The 5518-nt window shown below is 38.4% G+C and overlaps 1 long non-coding RNA gene across 1 annotated transcript; it reads right to left on the bottom strand.

The window, feature by feature from the left end:
- Window positions 1–2869: 2869 nt before the first annotated feature.
- On the bottom strand, window positions 2870–4775 carry LOC137188349 (uncharacterized). The gene is made up of 3 exons (XR_010929369.1): window positions 4743–4775; window positions 3554–3623; window positions 2870–3319 (listed from the first exon to the last, which is right to left on the bottom strand). It is a non-coding gene; the product is annotated as an uncharacterized lncRNA (long non-coding RNA).
- Between the last annotated feature and the right edge of the window lie 743 nt (window positions 4776–5518).

Raw genomic sequence — 5518 nt, 5'->3', positions numbered from 1 at the left:
CAAATGCTGAACAAGACTGTTTTTTTTGGTTGGTTTTTTAGGCAACCAAAATGTTAGAATTAACTTTAGTGAACTGAAAACACACTGTGAAATAGCAGCACTTATGCCTATACACCATTGTTACGTCACGTAGTGGTAATGTGGTAGCGACTTGTTAATCACAACGTAGCCACGCCCTAAAGCATACGCTGCTTTATCATCTATTTTACTCTAAATGGGACCATAATTTACAAAATTAACATCATGCTGTCCCAATGGCTGCTGACTTTTAGCCTTACCAAGCACGATATCCTGTAACAATTTATAATTTTTGTGCTGCAGTATTGTACAGGATAAAGTTTTTAAATTGCGTGATTCTTCTTCTGATGTTCTCGTCAGAGCTGAAGAAATACATGTAGCTATGTTATGGAAACCTTCTTCTTATAAATAGGGTGTGATTGGTCATAAATTCACTGCTGTACAATTACACACAATATGACACAAGTTGTTTTATTAGATTCAAGAAATATTATATTATTATATATTATATATCAAAAATATATTTGAGGTCAGTGGATCATGAAGTGCAAAATCATCTATAGCCCATCTCCTAACAATTGCATAGAGGTAGTGATGCTATCTGTGCCTCAGTCTCTACCATCGCTCGTATCATTTCTACCACCTCTGTCACAGGTGCTCCCCCTCTCCCAGACCTGCTATCTCCACCACTACCACAGGTGAAGGGCAGCAAACGAAGAGGAAGAAGTGTTGTAAGAAGTTTTGTTTTTGTGGTACATCTTACTCAACAAATTCAATGTGCAATGACTCAGTCTGAATGGAAAAAGCAACAATTGCATACAAAAAAGTAGATATGGTGTTTTTTTCTTCATTCGGAAGATGTGTGCAATAGGTGGTTTTACTTTGAGTGATTTTCCCTTTTTTACAATAAACAACTGAATGTATGGTAGCAGACTACTGCCACTAACACAGTACAAAAATACAGAAAGCAGCTATGATAGTGGCAGTGTTGAGCTCAGGATGTTGACCATCTCTGCTTAATCTGAAATGCACTCCAAGTTCATGCACATGTCCACATTAATATCATGTTTTTTGCACATGTATAAATGCAATTTCTTGATAACAGTGTGAAAAGACACTGAACTAGACACATCCAAAGAGCAATACAAACAGAACACTTTTCAGAGAACAGATCAGATCCAGGTTTCCATAATCCCTCTTATTTTAAATAACCATAAAAAACATAAAGGATTGCTCACTAACTTTATCTACAAGGTGCTATCTGAGAAATTATGTTTCACAGATAAAACAAAAACTAATTTGGACAAAAGAAATAGGACAAGATTGAAAATGTAATTTAAAACACATTTCCTGCATTTCCACACCACCTATTAAGTCAAGAAACAGTCACCTGCACTGTAGATTAGTTAGATTGAGAGTGCTATGAAAACCAAGAACGCATCAAAAACAGTATATCGTGAGAAACTCTCAGAGCAACAGCCTGCGTGCGCACAGCACGAGAGGAGAGGGAGAGATGCTGTGCTGCTGCCAGAAAAGCCACTGACTGAGATTACTCTGAGCAGCATGCAGGGGAATAAATTGCAATATAATAGATTTGTGTATATTTCTCACTTTCCCCCTGATGGTCTGAATAACTTGCTGCTGCACAGTGCTGCTGTTGTGATGTCAGTGTATTCTTTTCATAATGTTATCAGTTATGAATTTGTTTTTCATTGCGTGAGAAAATGGACTTTTGACAGGAGAGTGTGTGAAAAGTGTCAGTTGTGAGAGTCTCACGGTCAATGCTTTATAGCAGCTCTGTTCGGAACAGAGGCTGAACTGAGGAGCAGCATAAAGGGCCAGTATAATATAAAGAATGAGGTTTTTTAATCTATAAATCGTGCTGCTACTGCCAGCTCTATCTTTCTACATAGAGTTTGACTTTGATAATGGCCATCAATGATAGAATGTTTCATATTATTTCATTATAAATTTCATTTATATTTAGTATGGTCAGAAAAAGATTAAGAAGCTTGTGCTCAATTGTTAAAAATAAATAAATACTATGTGAGGTGAAAGCGGCTTTCTTTCTGACGGGTATGGTGGGGTCTGGGTCTTTCAATTATAGTTAAAGGTGTAATACTGCTGGTATGATGTCAATATGACTATCAACTGATCATTTTCCTTGTCAATTTTGGCTGACAACTGCACGCGCCATGTGGAAAAAATAGGTGAGACCCCGAATCTCAGCCGCGTGTGAGACACTCTGTTAACATGGGAGTGGAAATGAAAAGCAAGAGGTTCTGTGACGCACACACGTTACTTACGCAGACTGTGTGTCCCAGGCGTCGGGCACCATACACACTATCAAGTCCTGTTAGAAATTGTTGGTGCTGTACGCGGCCTGTGAAGAAGACTGCAGACATTACCCAGGGCTGAAAAAAGTTCTTCCACCTTCTCTGCATTTTTGGGTAAAAAAAATTATTTAATCTGTTTTTATCTACAGATATTTATTGATTGATAGTCAAAGATTTTGCTCTGCTTCCTGGTTTCTTACAGTGCAGGCCAGTGGTGGCTGGTGACTCAAAAAATTGGGGAGGACAGGAGGAAAACCAACATGGAATTTTACAACAAACCGCATCAAACTATATTATTGTCTCCCACCTGATGAAATCGAAGGATGAGGAGCAATTTTATATGCCAATAAAACAATTTGCTTTTAAAAACAAAAACCCGAATGGTAAAAACGCTGCTTCTTTAAATACATTTATACATATAGTTTCTAAACAAAGAAGTGCTCATTTTAGCCGTGAAGTGTTTCAGATGTGTCATTTTACCAAAAAAGTGAAATTCAAATTTATAATATTACTAGAAAGACTGAACACTTAAAACATTCACAGATCTAAAAGTGTAGGTTCACATCAGAAAGTATTAATGCATCAATGTATCAAATACATGACTTACACACTCTTATCTAAACGCACAACATACAAAATATAATCTACAAAGCTGACATGTTAACACTTGGGGTGCAAAACTCACAGTTCGGATCTCAATGTCATTTCCCCTAGATGTGAAATGAACTCTATCTTTCAAAAATAGCCCAGGACTGTCATGTCTAATGTGAGGGTGCTCTTACCATTTAAACTATGACCAAATGTAGCCATAACACTGTTAACAAATTTCCTGGCCTTATCAATTTTTGCTGGCTTGGCACCAGCCTTCCACCCCAGCCAAACCAGCAGACACGGGTGCCCGGCAGGCCGAGGTTGCTTCCCAGGGTCTCAGCAGACATAGCTGTCACCAATGATCCACACTGTGCCTATGAAAGTTAAATGAGTGTAATAAATGCTTCAGGTAATGAAAAACAGAAAATGAACTATAAAGGGTGAATCAGTTCTTTTTGTTGACAATACTATGTCACAGCTGTAGGATAGAATAGAACAGGGAGCAACACCTCAAAATATAGATGACAGTCTTTTAAATGCTTTCTTTTTGTCCTTGGAAGACTGTAATATTAGCTGTCTGAAGTCAAATAGCCAAAACTGGTACTTACAGTTTCTGCTGTGTGCAGCAGGCCTGGTGGAGGCATCACAAGCGGCCATGACCTCAATACCGGTGATTTACTGAAAGAAATTAACATCTTGTAACAAGTATAACACTACCTTTCTCTCACAATTTATACATTTCTGTATCATGTTCTAGATGATAATCTCGCACTGTGCTGTTGATAACAGTAACGTTAACGTTACACATAAATTTCAGTCCCCTTCGGACTTTTATCAGTGTCAAAATCATAAATAGGTGCGCTGTTTGCAATAGCGGTGTGGGTACTAGGCTATAATCTTTAATGTCAGCCATTATGCACACTGCGAATCCAACTAACTCGAATTTCTTGTTTGGTATCAATAAAACATTTATGGTAAGAGAGAAGACTACCGTTAAATGGCTAACATCACATGTGACTTAACTTATTAACATTATCTTATTCAAAGTATAATCAAGTGACACCTAAATAAACAACTAGTAACTAAAGTTAAGTGAAAATCTAAATTAGGGTCAATTGATTTGCTTCAAATTATTCGTTACATGTGTATTAAATAAACGTTACACTGATTCACTGTAAAACTGGCCAAATTACTGCAAGTCTCGACAAAATCAAGTGTTGCAAATTAACGTACCAAAATTAACGTTATATATTTAAAAATGTTGAAGCATTATTAAGATTGTGTAGTATAATGTAATCTCATTAACAGCTGAGTTAAGTTTTGTTGTATAATGTTAGTTTCACGTAAACTCAATTTACCGCAGTTCATATACCTGCCGAACCGTGGGGGGCAATCCGTATGGATCACGGATCAACTACACTCTGTTACACCCCTAGTTTACACTTCTTATTCTAGTTACTTTAAGCTTATTATTCAATATATGACTCAGCTTAAAAACCAACTAAAGAAATTGTCACAAGCAAGCAGCCAGACCTCCTGCACACTCATTCACTAATCACATCAACAGGTGACTGAACAACCACTCATTTAAAAACGGGATCAATTCCAAATGAATGAGTGAGTCCAAACAGCTCACTGTAACTTCAACAAGCAAACTACCTACAGCACATTATATGATCTCTGCTGCATGTTTGTTAAGGAGATAAATTCACACAACAGCCACACAGAGACATTTAACCATCAGAGAAGAAATTAACGACCAAAGAGACAGAGAGAGAGAAGCTGTATCTGACTCACGTTATCTGACGTCTTCTTTTTTCTTTCATGGAGTATCCATATCATAATGTCCATTTGTAGCTGTCGGTCATCTTGTTTGTTAGTTAACAGAACTTTGTGGCTGCTGGGTAACCAGTCTGATATCATTAGCAACAGTGACAAACAAGCTAACTCTCCTGGTTGTTTCTCCGGTTGCTTCTCTCTCCAGCCTCCTCAGCGGCATCCTGTCACTGCTGTGCAGCACAGTCCAAATCCATTCTCACCGTTAGCTTAACAACCATCCTTAACAGTCCTTCCATGGATGTATAAAGAGTCCCTCAGGCTGCTACAACAAGCCAACTGTTGCATTGGCTAATGCAAAGAGCTATCTACTGCTGCTACTCTGCCTTACAGTGGAGAGAATTGAAGATGAAATCTGGAAACCATCAGTGGACCAATGCAATGTCAATATTGTATTCTGGTTGTTGATTGGTTAGGGAGGACGTCCTCCCTTGGAACATCATTTTACGTGTCTTGGCCAATCATAGATTAGCATAAAAAAAATTAAGTACATTAAATCGATGTAAGAGATCCAGCTCTAAGGAGGACAGCAGGCACCCATCCTCATGGATGTATAAAGAGAACTGGATACAGCGTCGGAGGCAGGGCCCCGTTCATTCCTATGAAAGTTGCTAAGTGGCGCATGAAGTAAAAAAAAATTCGACTTCCGGGTATGACAGTACCCGGATTTTCCACGTTGTGCGGCCCATAGAGCATGCGCACTGGTGATTTTCGCTGGCCGAGTCGGCTACTTCAGG

The sequence above is a fragment of the Thunnus thynnus genome, chromosome 8, assembly GCF_963924715.1.
Source record: "Thunnus thynnus chromosome 8, fThuThy2.1, whole genome shotgun sequence".
NCBI lineage: Eukaryota > Metazoa > Chordata > Actinopteri > Scombriformes > Scombridae > Thunnus > Thunnus thynnus.
The sequence above is the reverse complement of the archived record's forward strand: the minus strand, read 5'-3'. Positions and strand labels throughout refer to the sequence as shown.